The sequence below is a fragment of the Vombatus ursinus genome, unplaced genomic scaffold (genome assembly GCF_900497805.2).
Source record: "Vombatus ursinus unplaced genomic scaffold, bare-nosed wombat genome assembly UNPS02014841.1, whole genome shotgun sequence".
Taxonomy (NCBI): Eukaryota; Metazoa; Chordata; class Mammalia; order Diprotodontia; family Vombatidae; genus Vombatus; species Vombatus ursinus.
In genome coordinates, this window is record NW_020954619.1 from 21,579,202 (window position 1) to 21,600,638 (window position 21,437).

General features: G+C 36.3%; 1 non-coding gene across 1 annotated transcript; it reads left to right on the plus strand.

The window, feature by feature from the left end:
* The first annotated feature begins 67 nt into the window (after positions 1-67).
* LOC114026752 lies at positions 68-198 on the plus strand. The gene has a single exon (XR_003567161.1). It is a non-coding gene; the product is annotated as a small nucleolar RNA SNORA31 (small nucleolar RNA).
* Positions 199-21,437: the final 21,239 nt, after the last annotated feature.

A 21,437-nucleotide genomic window follows, 5' to 3' on the forward strand; every position in this document is an offset into this window, starting at 1 on the left:
ACAACAAACTAGAAGGGCATGGAGCAGCTTCCCTATTCTGTGGATGTCAGGGATGAGTTGATCATTTAGGCATCTCTCTGACAGACCTGGAGCAGTTATCTCTGCTTTTAAGGTTTCCACTAAGATGCAAGAAAAATTTTCCTCGAGCTTTCTCTCTTCATGATTGTCGCTATCTAGATTGAATAGTGAAATACAAGAGGTGACTGAACAAGCCATTGCCTCATCTTTACATGAATATTTTAGAGTCTTTTTATAATTTTTATTTTTGGTAGGCATTTTGGAATTGAAGTATAACAAGAAAAGTATATCCTAGCCCTGCCAATTTGCTAGACCTTTTGACTTGGGTAAGTTCTATAAATTTAGTTGGGATAGATGATTTAGAACTTGGAACATGTAGGTCAGATTCTGGAATAGGAATTGTTACAGGATGTGACCATTTTGATGAAGATTAGGGCAGAAGTATGACTTTGAGATCTAAATTGATTTCAAAGTCTAGCAGTGTTAGTTTGCAGTTACAAGTTTCCAACATAATGATAGCAATCAATGGTACCTGGAAGTGCCAGACTGATTTTTTTTAAAAAAGAGAAGCTCGAGTGTTGAATTCTATAAATAAAACTGAGTTTTATTTCTGAAAAAAAAAAAAAAAGAATAGAACTTATTTCATAACTTTCTTGATCAAAAGTCTACTACTGTTTTTGCCTGCTGGAAAATCCTGGCATTCAAGATCCTTCACAATATGACTTTGACCAACATTTATAGGCTTATTTTATACCTATAAACTTTCTTAATTACATGGCTTAGTCAAACTGGGCTATATATTGGCTATTCCCTAATGTTGGTCTTTTGGCCTCTTTTACCTTCATATATTTGTGGCATCATCCATTGTACCAGGAACAGACCCTCCCTAAATGCCTATTTTTAATTTTTTTCCTCTGAATTTTCTTTTTTTAATGAACTTAACAAACCAAAATGTAACGAATCTTTTTGGACCTGACCTGTGATTTCATAAATGTTGGGATCTCTTGGTAAAGAACTTCTTCTGCCAATGGGGCTCAGCACCTTCATTGCAATTTATGGATTTAGAGAGTTGCCTGGGGTCCTGAAAAGTACAATGACTTTCCCAGAGTCCCAGAGGTATTATATATCAAAGGCAAAATTCAAGTCTTAAATCCTGGCCTTCCTGACTTTTAGGCCACTTTAAGACAAATCAGGAAATTATTAACTGCCATATTTTAGGTAGAGAGAGCACTCCTGCAGATGTCTGTATGATTCAAGTTTTCCATCCCAATTTTATCGTGACTTGTATCAGGCTTATATAATTCCCAAACTCCTCATCAATTTCTCCTTTCTCTTCAGGTTGTCTATACAATATTATGATGACAATTCTGCCTCTGTTTCAAATGATCTTTACCCAAATGCTCTCTACCATGTCTACTTCCTCTGATTCTTGACTTTCTCTACATGATTACATCCAGCTATGTTACTATGGGCAAGTCATTTAAGTTTTTTGAGCCTCTGTTTCTTCATGAAAATGAATAAGATGTGCTATAAGAAATGATGAGCAGGCAGACTTTAGAAAAACCTGGAAGGACTTATATGAACTGATGCTGAGTGAAGTGAGCAGAACCAGGAGAATGTTGTACACAGTAACAGCCACATTGTGTGATGACTGACTTTGATTGACTTAGCTCTTCTCAGCAATGCAAGGATCTAAGACAGCTTTAAAACACTCATGATGGAAAATGCTATCCACATCCAGAGAAAGAACTATGGAATCTGAATACAGATCAAAGCATACTATTTGCTCTCTCTCTCTCTTTTTTTTTTTTTTGGTTTCTTCTTTCTCATGGTTCCTCCTATTGATTCTAATTCTTTTTTACAACATGACTAATGTGAATATATGTTTCAGAAGAATGTATATGTAGAGCCTATATCAGATTGCATGCTGTCTTAGGGAGAGGGGAGAGAAGGGAGGCAGAAAAAATTTAAAACTCAAAAACTTATGGAAGTGAATGTGGAAAACTAAAAATAAATAAATTAATTTTTTAAAAAAAGAAAATGAAGAGAATGAGAATAATAATATCTGTAGTAACCACCTCACAAGATTGATGTGAAGATCAAATGAGATAAAGAGGTATTGAAGGGTCAAGTATAATTATGATGATGTTATGCTTCCCATTCTTCTTCTTTTGAATAAAGTAAACCAATGTGCCATACCAATATGGTAAAATTTGCCTTTTTGTATTAGTATCTCTAATTTACCTTGCTTGTTATCCAGACTTTTAACATTCATGATTAGACATTAGAAGCTATGGATTTTATTGATTCTCTTCTTGAACTTTGTCTACTATGAATTTCTGGGTTGTCTCTACTTCTTTTCTTAGATCATAGCTATTCCACAGAGCATCTAGGCTGCTAAAAAGTTATAGGCAATTTCATCCTCCCCATTTACATTTCAGTTTTAAAATTTTTTGATTAGATTTGCAAAGCTGAAGGCAATACTTTCTTGCCAAACTGTATTAGGTGTATCCTGTTCCTGGGAAGGAGCCTGTCATTCCTTAATTTTTAGGTTGTAATGCAAAAATTTTAATTTTGTTCTCAGAAGCCATCTTCTTAACCAGCTGTTTACTTTCCAAATCTACCTTTTGTTTTGGAATCCTCTGCCTTCAATGGGTAGTAGTGATGAAAATGCCACCTATGCCCCTAAGTTCTTTAATTTCTTGCCCAATATTTTAGAATCTTTATCAATGCTTTCTAGATTCTGTCTGGCAGTATCATTTGTGTCTTCATGGATCACTAGCAGAGGGTGAAGTCATCCAGTTTGACAGGTCTTGGGAAATTCTCTTCCATGTCTTGGATACAGGCCCCAGGTAGAAAACAGACTTCTTTATTATTATGAGGTTGGTAAATAGTTGCCTCAGTCCTTCATTACTCTTCTCTTCCTTCTCAGACCCTCAAAGGGCGTGTTGTTGTTGTTATTCAATTGTTCAGTCACGTCTGACTCTTTGTGGCCCCATGGACCATAGCACACCAATACTGTCTTATGGTCTCTGGGGTTTTCTTGGCAAAGATATTGGAATTGTTTGCTATATCCTTCTCCAGTGAATTAAGACAAACAGAGGTTAAGGGACTTGCCTAGGGTCACACAGCCAGTAAGTGTCTGAGGCCGAACTTGAACTCTGGTCTTTCTGACTCCAGGCCTAGCACTCTATCCACTGGGCCACCTAGCTGCTTTCTCAAATGGTCCAGCTCTCTCCTTTTTGAAAAGAGCCTCATATCTGTTCTTTAGCTTCAAGTGTCATATTCATTTTCCTACTTTGTCCTTTGTGTCACATTCTTACACCCTCCAATCTCCCAACATAGGTCTGGATTCCCTCTGGATTCTATCTCTTCAGATCCCCTTTCTTTGCTTTTAATCTCTTATAGATTTTTTGTTTATTTATTTGTTTTTTGACACTAGTTCTCTGCTCCGGCTGGAAATAGAGTTGACCTTCATGGCCTGATCCTGCTGCTGATTGGTATGGCAGCTTTGATCTACTCCATTTTATGACCTGTACCAGCATCCTTAGGAAGCTGCTTCCTTACTTCCTCCCCAAACTCTTACCATATTGGTGCCAGACTTAGCACAGGTTCTCAGCTTTAGCCATACTACAGCTCAAAATATACCTAAACTCAAGTGATCCACCAGACTCAAAATCCCCTAGGAGAAGGGACTGCAGACTAGGACTATAGACCTGAACCAAGTTCAGCTCTTTGTTTTACAGTAAATCTCTCTCTATTTTTTTTAAAAGTCACTTCAGCCTCTCAGATAACCTAATGCCTTGAGTTCCCTTACCTTCTTTTGTAGGAGAGAGACCAGCCTGCCCTGTTCTCCAAGTATAATAAACTATTCCTTGGAGGAAAGGATTGGTTTGTTTTTCATTTTGGAATTCCAATCACCTAGCTTGGTATCTTGTGCACTTTATAAATGTTTGCCTTTTACATGGAGGTTTAATAAACATTTATTGAATTGAATTGCAATGCTTCTATTCCTTCTCCCCTTCCCCCCCCTTTTTTAGGTCTTGTGACTCAGCTTTAGCTCTAGGGAAAAAGAAATGCTTCAGTAAGGATATATCAGACAAAGAGCTAAAGTCAAGTCTGAGGGCAAGATTTTTTAATTGATATATTCCCTTGGTGAAGGTTGCTTATCTTGATGTCTAAACCAGTACATCCATAGCTCTGAACAGACATGAGCATTAGCACTTTTTAGATGCCACTATTCTAAGGGAAATAAAAGCTCTCTAGGCATCCAGCCAAGCCAACTGGACCCCTGAGAGAGTCACAGAAACACTCACATGAGATGGTGGGAGGAAACTAGAACTCACCAATCCTACTGTGGCTGTATTAGTTACATAATCAGATCTACACTTTGCTACTGCAGAATAACAGTGGCGAATTTCCACAATAACCATGAGACCCTTGTTACTGGGTTCCTCTTATAAACCCTTCAAACAATTACCATCCTCTCAGGGTGAAATCCTGAATTATAACCAGGTTGGGGTGACTGGGACTTTGTCCCAGGATGCCAAATTTAAAGAGTGCTAATAGCACTTTCACCCTTTCATCAGAGTAGAAACAACAGCTAGCATCTGACTAATGAGAATGCCTGAAAAAGGAACTTTACAGATGGCATACTTACTTCTCAAGGACCTCGGCATCTAAGTGAGCTATTATCTCTGAGTCTAACTCATCATCAATGGCCTTACAGGCTTACCCTGAATTTAGTTCATGGTGATTTCCCTGGTTGCTCATTTGAACTCTGATGGAACTGACTACAGAGATAACATTTGTGGTCAGTTTGTTTACAATTGTATTCTGCTTCCTAGGCCATGCTGGCTATGTCTACTCTGTTCAGCAACAACAAGCATAGAGAATGGACTTCTATTTCATTGGTTTAGGAAATTAACAGATAAGGAAAAAAACATTCTAGGCATTTTATAGGCATAGGTAGTTGCCTATAATTATAAGTATAACCTGAGAGGTTAAGTGACTCACCTAGTATATAGCAGAGGTAGAACTTGAATCCAGGTCTTACCGGATTGAGGCCATTTTTCTACCTGCTGTGATGTAATGTCTTTCTTCAACAATTATAACAGCTGTCATTGCCAGAAAGTTATTCTTTATGCTGAAACAAAATTTAAGTCTCTGCTACCTCTAACAATTGGTTCTAATTCTATTTTCTGGAGCTACAAAGCATCAGTGTAAGCCCTCTTACCCATGACAATCCTTGAACTATTTTCCAGCAGTATGGTATAATGGAAAGAACAATAGGCTAGTAGGTAAGAAGACCTAAGTTCAAGTCCTGACTGCTACTAAATTACTCAATGGGCTTATGTCAAGAAGACCTCCCTAGGCCTTAGTTTCCTCACCTGTTTTTACAGAGGGGGTTGAACTAGGTGATCTAGTCTAAATCGTCTTCAAGTTCTGACATTTCATGGATTGTTTCAACCTAGGTTTCCTTTTTTCCACTCCCAAATTCCTTCAGCCATTTCTCATATTATAGGTTAACTAGATCCTTCACCATTCTGCATCTCCTCTAGATACACTGTATTTTGTCAATGCTTCTTCTAAAAAGGTGGAACCCAGAATTATATGCACAATGTAATATAATTGTGAAGGCACTGAATGTCTGAAAGAGGAAAAAATATCCAAGAGTGGAAGAAAATTTGGACCTTATTAATACTAAACAAAGGTGATCAATTGTACATCGATGTACAATTTATATGTGTACTCTCCCATCTTTACAAAATCTTTATGAGAGTCATCTATACATGAATCAAAGGCATCCTTGATGAGGAGATTAGCAAGGAACAAGCAAAATTATTTTTTTTAAAAAGAGCATTCCATTCATCAAAAAACTACTAATTAGGTAAGATGTGGTCCCTATCTTCATGAAGCTTGCAGTCTAGTAGTAGGATAAAATTCCAAACACAGATAATGATAGCATGTGATTTACATGGTAAGTGTATTAGAAAGCTACAAAACAAAATTTTATTTGAGGTTCAAAGGGAAAAATTGTACACATCCTAAGCTAACTTGGCAGTTTGCTTCCACAACATTATTTTTACTTCTCTCTTCTTTGCTCAAAATGCTCCCTACCATACTTACACCCTCAGTTTCTCCCTAGGTTTCATGAGATAAGCTCTGTTCCCTAACAGGAATTCAGTATTCAATTCTCGATAAGTACCTACTACATACAAGGCATGAAGATAAAAGTGAAACAGTCCTTGCCTGCACAGAAAAAAGTATAGTACCAGGAAAATTTTGGAGGAAGATTGTGCTAACCACTGCGGGTAGAAATGGAAAACAAGACAGACTTGTGGAGGATATGGCCTTGAGTTAAGTCATGAAAGAAGAATTAAGTCTTGAAAAGTAGAGGTGGGGTGGAAGTACATTTGAGCTATAGGGGATGGATTCTGAGAATTCAGGGAGGTTGGAGGTGAAGTCAAGGTCAGATGACAGCTAACAGTTTGGTTAGTTCATAAAGTTGGTGTGTATGAGATGAGGCTAGAAAGGTAGGTAGGAGCCAGTTTGTAGATGGTCTTAAATATTATGCTTAGGAGTTTGCCTATTATTATGTGGGCAGTAGGGAACCACTAAAAGATTCTGAAGAGGAGATTGACATGATCAGACTGATGTCTTGGAAAGGCTATTTTGGCAGCTCTGTAGGTAGATTATTCTGGTATTATAAACCTAAATCTAAATCCTCTTCTTTAACACCATGTATGTAGCTGTTTTCACTCTTTTCTATTTTAATGTCAAAAACCTTCAACCAGGAGAAAAGATGAAAACATCATCTGAAGTTTCTCCCTGACCTTCTATATCCAGGACTTCAAAGTCACTAGAGCTATATTAGAGGTTTCTTCTGACTGTTTTCATTTGTTCCCAAATAAATCTGTAGTAGTGACTAACAGTTGGGGAGTTTGACAAGCTCTGTAGTGTTTCTCAAAAATACACATCAGAGAGAAAGCCTACTTCCCAGATAGCTATGTCAGCTCTGCATATAGTTATCTCTATATTCTCCTGCTGACAGACACCAAGCATTATTCCTTCAGTGAATAATATGATTCCTTGCACCTTTGGGGCCTATGAATCCTTATTGTGCTGTGAATCATACCCGTGTGAATCAATGCTGCCCTCCTTACCCCAACCCAAACCTCTTTAGATAGAGATCTATATTTGTTGTAAAGTTTTTCTGAAAGATAGTTTTTAGGCAGACCAGGCATGGCTATGTACTTGAGACAGAACAGAAAGCTTGCTAAGACTGACCATAAGAAGTTGTCTTAAAAGTTAAGTAAAAATACAAATGATGTCAAGGAAGCACATAATTAATAACCAAATGCATCACAGTTGGATTTCCAGATCCTAGTACAGTGCCTGGCACATTCATAGTAAGAGTTTAATAAATTCTTATTGATTGATTGATGAGTTTGAAGGAGACAGTTCACTGTGCCTTAGCTGGGAGTATTTCAAAGTGGAGGAAGAGCTTAAAACTGGGTTTTGAAAGATTGAAAAGTATTAAGATAGGTGTTAAAAGGGAGAAGGGCACTTCAGAAGGAAGGTATTTTGTCTTTGCATCCCCAACACCTAGAATAGTATCTCGCACAGAATAATCGCTTAGTAAATTACTAGTAGATTGGACTAACTTGGCTTGGATTATAACTAACTTGTGTATACAAGATGTGTTTGGGAGATAGTGAGTATACCCCTTTGAATAGAGTCCAGCACTAATGTAGAAAATGAAGTGACAGTGTTATTCAGCTGTCTCTTCTGCTGCCTATTTCCATAGAATCACAGAAGATAGGCCTGGGGAGGAGCTGTGCAGCTGTTAGTAGCTACCCACATCTCCTACCATGCCAGAGGAGAGCTGCCCCTCCAATTTGGAAGCAACTGTGCCTCAGCAGCTATAGTATAAAAGCCCAGTATATAAACTGGTTTTTCTGTATTGGTTATTCAACTTGGACAATCTTCAGATCTGCAGTTATTTACAGATTTTTGTCTCTGGACATTATATGCAGATCTATTCTGAAGAGAAATTCTTTAGCATTCTCTGACTAGGTTCCCATTTTTATGTGTCATGGGCATATGCATTTCTTTCTAGACCCAGGATCCTAGGCAGTTACCCAAGCAAGATGACTTTCATCTTTTGTGTTCCTAGGAGAGCAGAATTCCCTTACAGGTGTTTGCTTGTCTATGTGTCTACATTAGCCTGAACCGATTTCGAGATAGATCCTATGGTCACATTGACAGGGCTTAATGGTTGCTAGTTGAGTTGGGGCTTCACTCTAATTTGGTAGACTCATGTATATGAGTGGAATCCAGAGAGGCCAAATGAGTCTGGGGTTGGGGGGAGGGAGAACGGGAAGAAAAGAAGCAGGGAATGGACAGGACACTCAGAGGGAGATTCATTTGTGTTACATAGTTTTATTAGCACATAATTTATATGTAGACCTGACAAGGCTAATCAGGAGATATTCTTATTTTGTGGGAAAATATTTGTGATATGAAACACACATGGCACGTCCTGGAAAGGAAGGTCAGGCTGAAATTGTGAAGGTCTTGAATACAATAATAGTATTGACATTTGTTTAGTGATGTTTGGTTTGCAAAGCGATTTATTTATATAAATATATATATATATATATAATCTCACATTATCCTTACAATAATACTGTGAAATAGAATATTTTAGGGGAGAACTGTAGCATGATTTTAGTGGAATAGGTAACTGGGTGAAGAAACTTTCTCTGTCATTGCAACTAGGCACCTTCCCTGTAACTTACAGTCTTAGAGAGCTGACTGGGACACTGAAAGTATGACTTGTGTAGGGTGACATTGCTAGTATGTAGCTGTCATGGTCCTCCAGGATCCAGGGCCCAGTTTCTATTGGCAATACCATGCTGCCTCCTTTTTACAGATGAAGAAACTGAGGCTCAGAGTGGTTAAGTGACTTGCTGTAGTCACAAAGCTGTATTATGTTTCAGTCAGGATAAGAACACAGGTCTTGCTCACTCCAAGCCCTTTCCACTAGGAAAAGGCTTTATGGCATCTGAATTCCTAAGAGCTAGAAGGACATAAAAACCTAGCAAGAGAATTTATCTCATCCTAAGCAGTGTGAAAATTGTAATTATGAATAATCTAACTCATCAGCATTTAACCAATAATAGATACGGTACAGTTTATAATAATGAATATTTTTTTCCATTCTATATATTTAGATGACCTAGTAAGTTTTTAAAAGTACCTAGATGGTGACCCTGGACAAATCACTTAACTCCAATTGTCTAAAAAACAAAACAAAACAAAACAAAACAAAGTACCTAGATGTAATCATTGTAAAATGATTACATCATTGTAATTGTAAAATCAATGTAAAATGAGATATTGTAAAATATCTCATAAATAAAATAATGTAATTATTATTATTATAAAAGATAAGATTATATTATTAACTTTATTTTTCACATTGCCAACAAAACATTTGCCTTTATTATATCAAAACACATTGTTTGTGGTGCACTAAGTTATTCTGTAATCAAATTGAAACTAGGAATAGAAATAGAGGAAATGTTTTCTGGGGCTTTATTGTGTTTTTTAGCATGCTAAAATATTTCTATCTAAAAAAAAATACATAGGGCCTTGAAATCCAAGCTATATTGAATTTAAAGAACCATTATACAAGAGGATGACTTAATCTTAGGCCATGATGTCACTACTGTCACTAAGGATTCTACTTCATCATAATACTTTATACTCAAAGAAATATAAAGTTGTTCATATTTTAAACTCATTTTCACAACTCATTTTATTTTTTTTTCAATGCAATAAAGACATAAAATGTTAGTTCAATTCAATTCAATATGCATTTATCAAATGCCTACCACGAGCAAGCACTATGTTAAATGATGGGGATACAAAGACAATGAAATGTGCCTAACCTCAAGGAGCCTACATTCTTCTGGGGGGGGCACAATGTCTACACAGCAAGGTAAATACAAAATAATTTAATTTAATAATAATGTTTGTGTTCATATGGTATAAAATAATAATTTAATAATAATGTTTATGTTCATATGATTCCTGTGTCTATAAGTATACACTCAGATATTTTATACTAAGTATTTTAAGTGGTCTAAAACAATATTGAACAATATTGCTGACGCAGTGTAGTTTCTCTGTTTTTCACTTTTGATTAAATCTATTTTAACTTTAACTTTGTCTGAGATCATGATTACTATCCCTGCTTTTTTTATGTACCAAATTCTGCTCCTACCCTTTATTTTATTTTTGTGTGAATCTGTAATTTTTATAATGTTTCTTGAAAGCAACAAATTATTGAATTCAAATTTTTAATCTGCTATCCATTTCTGTTTTATGGGTAAATTTGTCCCATTCACATTCTAAGCTACAATTACTTGTGTATTTTCCTCTTTCCTATTTTTCCTCACTATCCTTCTCAATCTATTTGCCCTATCTCTCCTGACTCCTCTGCTTTACTTCTTACCAACTTCCTTGCCCTCCTATTCCTTAGCCTACCCACCCTTCTAAGAGTCCCTCCTATCCCCTTGCCCTCTTATTTCTTTCTGAATTTAGAAAACTTTTGTATCCTTCTAGATATGTATGTTGTTCCCTCTTTAACCCATTCCTGATGAGAGTAAGGTTCCAGCACTACTTGTCCTCCCCCCTACTAGCTTCTTCTGTATCAATTTTTCCTTTTATGCCTCATTTGTATGAGATAATTATTCCTTTTTATCTCTCCTTGCACTGTTTTTTTTTAGAATCATCCCATCAGCTCAGGTCACACCTTTCTTTCAAACCACCCAAATAATGATGACAATCATAAAAGTACTACTAATATTTTCACATATACAAAGTAAACAATTTAAACTTATCGAGTCCCTTATAATTGGTTTTTAATGTTTACCTTATATTTCTCATGGATGTTAACCCCTTACGTTCTGGGGTTTTTGTTACAAAAATCTGAAAATCTTTGAGTTCATTAAATATCCATGTTTTTTTTTTCATTCAGGATTATACTTAACTTTGATGAGTAACATACCTTTGGTCATAACCCCAGCTCTTTTGCTTTATGAGATACAATATTCCAAGACTTATGGTTTTTCAACATAGTAGCTGCTAGGTCTTCTCATGACATCTAAATTTTTTTTCCTTGTTGCTTCTGATATTTTCTCCTTATCCTGGAAGCTTTGAAACTTGGCTATGATATTATTGTAAGTTTTCCTCCTGGGATCTATTTCAAGTGGTGTCAGGTATATATTTTTTTCTATTTCTACTTTGCCTTCTTGTTCTAGAACTTCATGGTAATTTTCCTTGATAAATTATTGTAATATTGAATCATGATTCTTTTTTTTTAATCATAATTTTCAGGTAGTCTGACTATTATTTCTCCTCCATCTGTTTTCCAGATTGTTATTTTTCTGATGATGTTTCACTTTCTCTTCTATTTTTTCATTCTTTTGATTTTGTTTTATGATTTCTTGGTGTCTTAAAATGTCATTAGTTTATCCGTGCCCAATTCTAGTTTTCAAGGAATTATTTTCTTAAGTTTTTGATTCTCTATTTCTAGTTGGTTGACTTTCTTTTCATAATTTTCTTGATTTTCTTGGATTGCTCTTATTATTTTTCTCCTACTCAGCCATCAGACTCTCTGCCTCACACTGTCTGCCAGATGAAAGTTTCTAAGGATGAGGCAGCCTCTCAACCCAGCTCCCCCCAGAGCTTCTTGTTTGTTGATTCTGCAGCAAGAGCCTACAGGTGTTTGCACTTCACTCAGGCCAAACCTTCATCCCTGGAGGTTGGGTCTTTACCTCTGCTGCTCTGAGGTGATGTTCTGTCTTTTTTTGTAAAGGAAATTTGGAGAGCAGAAAGTTTTCTGACCTATCCCATCTTCCCAGAATCCTCTCCCCATTTCCTACTTTAAAAAATTGTTTACCAAGATGTTTCTTAGACACAATATCTCAATATATGAAATAGCAAAATCAACCTTGTGTAATTTTAATATTTGCTCTATGTGATTCTAAATTCTCAACACTGCAGAGAGCTGAGATTTACATTTGGGAGCTGTTTCAGGTCATCAGTTCTGCTCTCAAAATGTTTCCTAACATTCCAGACCCATTTTCTTAAAAGCAGCAATGAATAGAGATGGAGCCAAGATGGCGGAGTAAAAGCAGTGACTTGCTTGAGCTCTCCCCCCAAACCATCCAAATACCTGTCAAAAATGGCTCTAAACAAAGTCTAGAGCAGCAGAACACACAAAAAGAGAAAAACAAATTTCCAGCCCAAGACAACCTGGATGGTTGATTAGAAAGGTCTATAGCGCCAGGCTCGGAGAGAAACTCAGTTCAGGGTGGGTGTGCAGGCAAAACAGGCCTCAGCAAACCTGGAGCAGGCCTCAGAGGACTGAATCATGGGCAGCTGGGGCAGTTTCCAGACTTCTCAACCAACAAACACCAAAGACAACTTAGAGAGGTCAGTAGGAAAAGTCTGTGATCATGGTGAGAGAGAAGCTTGGTCCCAGCCCCAGTCCCCACATGGCCCAACACCAGTACCCCCAAGTGCCTCAGTGAGGGCGGGGGAACCAGGGAAACCAGCTTGGAAAACCACCAGGTGCCCTGGCATTTTACAGCAACTAGGTCTTCCAGTGCCTCAGCAAAACTAAGGTAAGCAGCGCTCCAAGGGGCCCTAGGCTGATAAACATCCTGCAACATTCATCTGAAAGGAGCTGAAGAAAGCGAAAGGAAAGAAAAAGCAGGCAACATCCAGGAGCCAGACTACCCAATCCTACCCCTAGAGTTCCAGTGTTGCTGATTCCAGCCCAACACCATGTAAGCTGCCAGAACCCTACAGCCTCCAACTGCCAACATTGGAGGCCCCAGCACACAAAGCCAGTGACCAGGCCCTAGGCTCCCAACATAAGAAGCTTGGGTCAGTGCCCTCTGCTCCCCAGCAGGAGAGCTCAGTCTCTTTAAAGGCAAGGAAATAAGCAAACACCCTGAGCAAAAAGAAACATACAACAGATTCTTATTATGGGAAGAGTAAAGATCAAGGCAGAAATTCTGAAGAGGACAACATTGTCAACAAACCCACATCTGCAACCTCAAAAGGGAATATGAACTGGTCTGAAGCCCAAAAAACCTTCTTAGAAGAGCTCAAGAAGGATTTTAAAAGTCAAATGAGAGGTAGAAGAAAAAATGGGAAAAGAAATGAGAGGTATGCAAGAGAGTCAATAGCTTGTAAAAAGAAGGACAAAAATTAACAGTAGAAAACAAGTCCCTAAAAAATACAATTGGCCAACTGGAAAAAAAAGTACACTGAAGAAAACAAGTCCCTAAAAAATATAATTGGTCAAATGGGGATGGAGGTACTAAATCTAATAGAAGAAAACAATTTCTTAAATTAGAATTGGGCAAATGGAAGCTAATGACTCTATGAGAGAGCAAGAATCAGTCAAACAGAAACAAAAGAAGGAAAAATAGATGAAAATGTAAAATACCTCATTAGTAAAACAACTGACCTGGAAAATCAATCCAGGAGAGACAATTTAAAAATTATTGGTCTACCTGAAAATCACGGTGAAAAAAAGAGCCTGGACAGTCTCTTTCAGGAAATCATAAAAAGAAAACTGCCCTGAGGTTCTAGAACCCCAGTGTAAAATAACCATAGAAAGAATCCACTGATCACCTCCTGAAAGAGATCCCAAATTGAAAATGCCAAGGAATATAGTAGCCAAATTCCACAATTACCAGGTCAAAGAGAAAATACTGCAAGTAGCCAGAAAGAAATAATTTAAATATCATGGAACCACAGTCAGGATGACACAGGACCTTGCAGCTTCTACATTAAAAGACCACAGGGCGTGGAATATGATATTCCATAAGGCAAAGGAACTTGAATTACAACCAAGGATCAACTACCCAGCGAAAATGAGCATGAGCTTTCAGGGGAGGAGATGGATATTTAATGAAATAGAGGACTTCCAAACCTTCCTGATAAAAAGACCACAGCTTAACAGAAAATTTGATCTTCAAATACAAGACTCAAGAGAAACTTAAAAAGGTAAATGGAACCGAAAGAAACAACATGTTATTAATAAGGGCAAACTGTTTACATCCCTACAAGGGAAGATGACACTTGTAACTCTTGAGAACTGTATTGTTATTACACCATGTTAAAGGAGCATACATAAAGGGAGTGGGTATAAGTTGACTTTGATGTAATGATAAAAAAATCTAATTAATCTAATTAATAGATCTAAGTAAGTGGATTAATCTGATCTAACTAAGAAAATGTACGGACAGAAAAGAAAAGGAGGAGGCAGACAAGGGTAAATTACATTACAGGAAAAGGTACAAAAACCTATTTCAGCAGAGGGAAAGAAGGGAGGGAGATGAGCTTTGTTTGAACCTTACTCTCATCAGATTTAGCTCAAGAAAGGAATAACATAATCAGTTACATATCTAACTTGCCCTATAGGCAGTAGGAGGGAAAAAGGTAAAGAAAAGGGAGAGGGCTAATAGAAAGGAGGTGGGACTGAGTGAGGCGGTAGTCAAAAGCAAAACACTAGTGAGGAGGGAAAAGGAAAAAGGAGAAAGAAAAGCATAAAAGGGGGGGAGAGGATGGAGAGAAAGTCACAGATAGTAATCAATAACTGTGATTGTGAATGGGATGAACTCTCCCATAAAACAGAAGTGGATAGCAGAATGGATTAAAAACCATAATCTTACAATATGTTGTTTACAGGAAACACATTTGAAACAGAGGGACACACACAAAGGTAAAAGGCTAGAGCAGAATATATTATGCTTCAGCTGAAGTAAAAAAAGCAGAGGTAGTACTCCTGATCTCAGGCAAATAGAAGCAAAAATGGATCTTATCAAAAGAGATAAGGAAGGAAACTATATCCTGCTAAAAGGCACCACAGACAATGAAGTAATATCATTACTAAACATATATGTACCAAATGGTATAGCATCCAAATTCTTAGAGCAGAAGCTCAGGGAGTTACAGGATGAAATAGACAGCAAAACTATAGGGGATTTCAACCTTCCCCTCTCTGAACTAGATAAATCTAACCAGAAAGTAAACAAGAAAGAAGTTAAGGAGGTGAATAGAATATTAGAAAAGTTAGGTATGATAGACCTCTGGAGAAAACTGAATGGGGATAGAAAGGAATATACTTTTTTTCTCAGTGGCACAAGGCACATACAAAAAACTGACCATGTACTAGGGCATAAAAACTTCACAATCCAAAGCAGAAAGGCAGAAATATTATCAATGAATTGGGCATACAACTAAAAAAAAAACTAGAAAAAGAACAAATTAAAAATCCTCAATTAAACACCAAATTAGAAATACTGAAAACCAAAGGAGAAATTAAGAAAATTGAAATTAAGAAAACTATTGAACTAATAAATAAAACTAAGAGCTGGTTTTATGAAAAAAAAAACCCCAATAAAATAGATAAATCTTCGGTTAATTTAATTAAAAAAAAGAAAGAAGAAAACCAAATTACCAGTATCAAAAATGAAAAGGGTGAATCTACCACCAAGGAAGAAGAAATTAAAACATTAATTGGGAACTATTTTGCCCAACTGTATGCCAATAAATTTGATAACCTTAGTGAAATGGATAAATATTTACAAAAATATAAATTGCCCAGATTAACAGAAGAGGAAGTTAAATATTTAAATAACCCCATCTCAGAAAAAGAAATTGAACAGCCATTGATGAACTCCCTAGGAAAAAATCTCCAGGGCCAGATGGATTTACAAGCAAATTCTATCAAACACTTAAAGAACAATTAATTCCAATACTATTTAGACTATTTGGGAAAATAGGCGAAGAAGGAATCTTACCAAATTCTTTTTATGATACAAATATGGTGCTTAGACCTAAACCAGGAAGAGTCAAAACAGAGAAAGAAAATTACAGACTAATTTCCCTAATGAATATAATGCAAAAATTTTAAATAAAATATTAGCAAATAGATTAAAGCAACTTATCATAAGAATAATATACTATGACCAGTTAGGATTTATACCAGGAATACAGGGCTGGTTCAATATTAGGAAAACTATCAGCATAATTGATCATATCAACACCAAAACTAACGGAAACCACATGATCATATAGACACAGAAAAAGCTTTTGACAAAATACAACACCCATTCCTATTAAAAACACGAGAGAGCATAGGAATAAATGGAGTCTTCCTTAAAATAATAAATAGCATTTACTTAAAACCTTCAGCAAGCATCATATGTAATGGGGGTAAGCTAGAAGCATTTCCAATAAGATTGAGGGTGAAGCAAGGATGTCCATTATCACCACTGTTGTTCAATATCATACTGGAAACATTAGCTTTAGCAATAAGAGAATAAAAAGAAATTGAAGGTATTAGAATAGGCAAAGAAGAAACAAAGCTATCAATCTTTGCAGACGATATGATGACATACTTAGAGAAACCTAGAGAATCAAGTAAAAAACTACTTGAAATAATAACTTTAGCAAAGTTGCAGGCTATAAAATAAACCCACATAAATCATCGGCATTTCTATATATTACCAACCAAGACCAACAGCAAGAGATAGAAAGAGAAATTCCATTTAAAGTGACTGTAGACATTAGAAAATATTTAGGAGTCTAACTACCAAAACAAACTCAGGAACTATGTGAACACAATTACAAAACACTTTTCATACAAATAAAGTCAAATCTAAATAATTGGGAAAACATCAGTTGCTCATGGGTAGGCTGAGCTAATATAATAAAAATGACAATTCTACCTAAGCTAATTTACTTATTCAGTACCATACCAATCAAACTACCAAAAATTATTTTATAGAGTTAGAAAAAAATAATAACAAGATTTATTTGGAATAACAAAAGTTTCAAAATATCAAGGGAACTAATGAAAAGAAATGCACCAGAAGGTGGCCTAGCCATTCCAGATCTTAAATTGTATTATAAAGCAGCAATCATGAAAACTGCTTGGTACTGGCTAAGAAATAGAGTGGTAGATCAGTGGAATAGGTTAAGTATGCAAGACACAGTAGTCAATGACTATAGTAATCTATTATTTGATAAACCCAAAGACCTCAGCTTCTGGGATAAGAACTCACTCTTTGACAAAAACTGCTGGGAAAACTGGAAAAGAGTATGGCAGAAACTAGGTATAGACCAAATTTTCATGCCATATGCCAAAATAAAGTCAAAATGGGTTCATGATTTACACATAAAAGCTGATACTATAAGCAAACTGGGAGAGCAAGGAACTTGTCAGATTTATGGAGAACAGAAGAATTCATGATCAAACAGGAGACAGAGAACATTATGAAATGCAAAATGGATAACTTTGATTACATTAAATTGAAAAGTTTTTGCACAAACAAAGCCAATGCAACCGAGATTAGAAGGAAAGTAGAAAATTGGGAAAGAATTTTTACAACCAGTCTCTCTGATAAGGGCCTCATTTCTAAAATATATAGATAATTAAGTCAAATTTATAAGAATACAAGTCATTCCCCAAACGATAAATGGTCAAAGAATATGAACAGGCAGTGTTCAGAGGAAGAAATTAAAGCCATCTATAGTCATATGAAAAAATGCTCTAAATCACTATTGATTAGAGAAATGCAAATCAAAACAACTCTGAGGTACCACATTACACCTATCAGATTGGCCAACATGACAAAACAGGAAAATGATAAATGTTGGAGAAGATGTGGGAAAATTGGAACACTATTGTTGGTGGAGTTGTGAAATGATTCAACCATTTTGGAGAGCAATTTGGAACTATGCCTAAAGGGCTATAAAAATGGGTATACCCTTTGACCTAGCAATAGCTCTTCTAGGGCTGTATGCCAAAGAGATCATACAAATGGAAGAAGGACCCAAATGTGCAAAAATATTTATGGCAGCTCTTTTTGTGGTGGCAAAGAATTGGAAACTGAGAGGATGCCCATCAATTGGGGAATGGCTGAACAAGTTGTAGTATATTAATGTAATGGAATACTATTGTGCTATAAGAAATGATGAACAGAGAGACTTCAGAAAAACCTGGTATGGTCTGATGCTGAGTGAAGTGAGCAGAACCAGGAGAATGTTGTACACAGCAATAGACATGTTGTTCGATGACTAATATCCTAGCAATATAAGGATCTAAGACATCTCCAAAGGTCTCATGATGGAAAATGCTATCCACATCCAAAGAAAGTACTATGGAGTTTGAATGCAGATTGAAGCATACTATTTGGTATTCTTTTTTCTTCTGTTGTGTTTTGTTTCCTCTTTCTGGTGGTTCTTCCTATTGGTTCTAATTCTTACTTGCAACATGACTAATGTGAAAATATGTTTAATAGTAATGTATATGTATAGCCTATATCAGATTGTGTGCCGTCTTGGGGAAGGAGGTGAGAAAGGAGGGAGAGAAAAATTTAAAACTCAAAAGCTTATGGAAGTGATTGTTGATAAATCAAAATAAATTGATTAAAAAAAATAAAAGATGTTGAATAAACTGAAAAAAAAAAAACAAAAACCCAGCTCCTCATATTATCGTTTGGAGCAGAGGCTGAGCAAGCTTAGAGATTACTCACATAATGCTTTAAGATTTAAAGTGTTTTCCTCACAACTCTAGGAGGTAGATAATTGCAAGTATTATTTCCATTTTACAGATTAAAAAACCTGGCCCAAAAGATTAAATGCCTATGGTTAAATGCCTATGGTCACCAACCCAGTAAATTCAGATCCATAGCCTTTCTGATTTTTGTGCTGAGGGCAACTGTCTGCTCCAGCAAAAAGCAATTTAAACTCCATCCTCAACACATTTCACCTTCCAATTCTTGGAAACTCATTACTGAAAATATATTTTAGGGATACATATGACTAATGACCTTTCTGTGATAGTTTCACCAATATCCAAAGAATTAATTTTATCTAGTATTGTGATATGCAAATGATTATACTAATTAGGAATGATGTAGGGGCTCTTGACAGATTGTCATTATGGACCTGAAATCTTTAGTGATTTTGTTTCTTAGGCCTTGCTGATTAAATAAGGAATTTAAAATTAAAAATATTTTTTCTCCATTGTTATTATTTACAAAAATACTGTAGCAAACCTTTTAGAAAAATAGTATGGTAATGTATTTTTATGAGGCTCTGTGTAAATAAGAAAATAAAACTACTATATTGGAGATTCTCTTTCTAACACTGGCACTGTTTGGGGGGACAGCATCATTATTTTCCCTGTATCAGCTTCAGCAGGCCCTAGCTCCTCTTGAAAACATATTACAGCTTGTAATTTATGGATTTACCTGACCTCATTTAAATATTTTTTAGCTTGTACCATTTCTGTTAATAAAGATTTCTCTAAGTTTACTCCTTATTATATAAAAAAATTTTTTCTAGTGTTGCCATCAATTTATCACAAAAGACATTCATTTAGAGAACATGTATATGCTGCTTAGCTGTGGGGAAGATCAGGAAGACCCTGAATCCCAATTCAGCATACCTTAAAGTTAAAATATTCCAAAATTCTAAAACTGATTCATTTTTTAAAAGTATCTTGAATTAGGGCTTCAGAATATACCTTCAGAACGATTTTGAACAGCAACCATCAATTTCTTCTTCATATCCTTTTAAACCCACACTGGTGAATGTACCCAAGGCTTTTACAGAGGCAGAAGAACATTAGCACAAAACACTGGGGAGAAGAAAACCTGACCAATACTTGAGACAAATGAGTTTTTTGGATCATGGATCTAATGGAAATGTTCTTTTCTCTTTAAAGGGGGACTATATAAAATACTCTCTCCCATGCACAGTGGAGCCAGGGTTTGATAACCAGCACTGAAAGGTGTCAGGCAGGTTATGGTTACCACTTCATCAGCCATTGCAACATGGGAGGGCCTATTTCCCAGGTATATAGCTGGAGAGGTATGGATGGGGGAGAGGGGTAAGGGAGGGGAGCAGAATGTAGGCCATTGCTCAGGCTTGTCAATATTCTGACCAGTTTTTCTCAGGAAGGTGAGTGTTGGGAACCTCGAGCTCCTTGAAATTACAACTAAAGATGCCTTTGGACAAGTGTGCTTTCTCATCTTCAATTCTCTTTGCTGCCATAACTGTCCTGATTGCCTGACACTATGCTCACTAATAGTGAAGAGAGTGAATAGAACATACTTAAATGTCCAGATCAAAATGCTCTACCTGCTTTTCCAGAGGATTCTCCATGAAAAGTATCTAAAATTCATTAAAATTGTTTTCATTTCTCCTGTAATTCCATCTGTATGTCAAACTTCTATAGTGTAACTTTTGAAAAGAACACTACTCAAGTTAATTTTAGTTATGTAAATTTTTACTTTTGAGTTTTTTTTAAGGGGGGGTAGGGAGAACTGAACCTGTAATTTCAGTTAGTGTAGGCTCTGTATATGAATGCAAATAAGGTGCTTTCCAACTTAGAAAGGTAACTAGCCCACGATCACAGTCAGTATTTGTTAGAGGCAGGACTTGAACTCAGGTTTTCCTGACTTAGAACTAAGTTCTCTTTCCACAATGCCATGTTGTCTTCTTACTTCAACTGGCTAATCATAAGTAAAGCCAACAGGTGAAAACTTAACCCTATCTGGTCATGGTTAACTATCCAGACTATAATAAGAATTAAAGATGAGCATTTTAGAAGATGGCCTATGCAGTATTATCTTAACTTTTATTTCCACTACATCCCCAGGCTATACTAATAATGTGAGGTTGTTGTGCACTCTTTCAATTTTCAATGGCAGCCTTCCCCACTGCAATTTTATCAATGGGAAACTACCTGCTTATAAAAGTACCATAAAAGAAAAAAAATGTTGTTCAGTTTAGTTACGTCTGACTCTTCATGATCTCATCTGGGGTTTTCCTGGCAAAGATAATGGAGTAGTTTGCTACTTCCTTCACCACCTCATTTTACAGATGAGGAAACTGAGGCAAACAGGGTTATGTGGCTTGCCCAGGGTCACACAGCTCTCTCTCTCATTCCCTCTCTACTGCATGACTTTTTTTCCCTCCCCCCTCTCCCAAACTTTGAGATGGCTATCATTGGACACAAATCTCTGTGTGTATATATGTATGTATACACACATACATATGTATGTACCTACACACATATACACATATATGTATGTACCTACACACACATACACACACATATACATGTCAGTTCTTTTTCTGGATTCAAACAGCATCGTCCTTCATAGAATCTTTGAAGTTAATTTGGGTATTTATAAGTCAGAATGACTTGGTTGCTCAAAGTTGTTTGTAAAACAATACTGCTGTTACTGCATACAATGTTCTCTCGGTTCTGCCTATCTCAATCTTCATTATTTTGTGAAGGTCTCTCC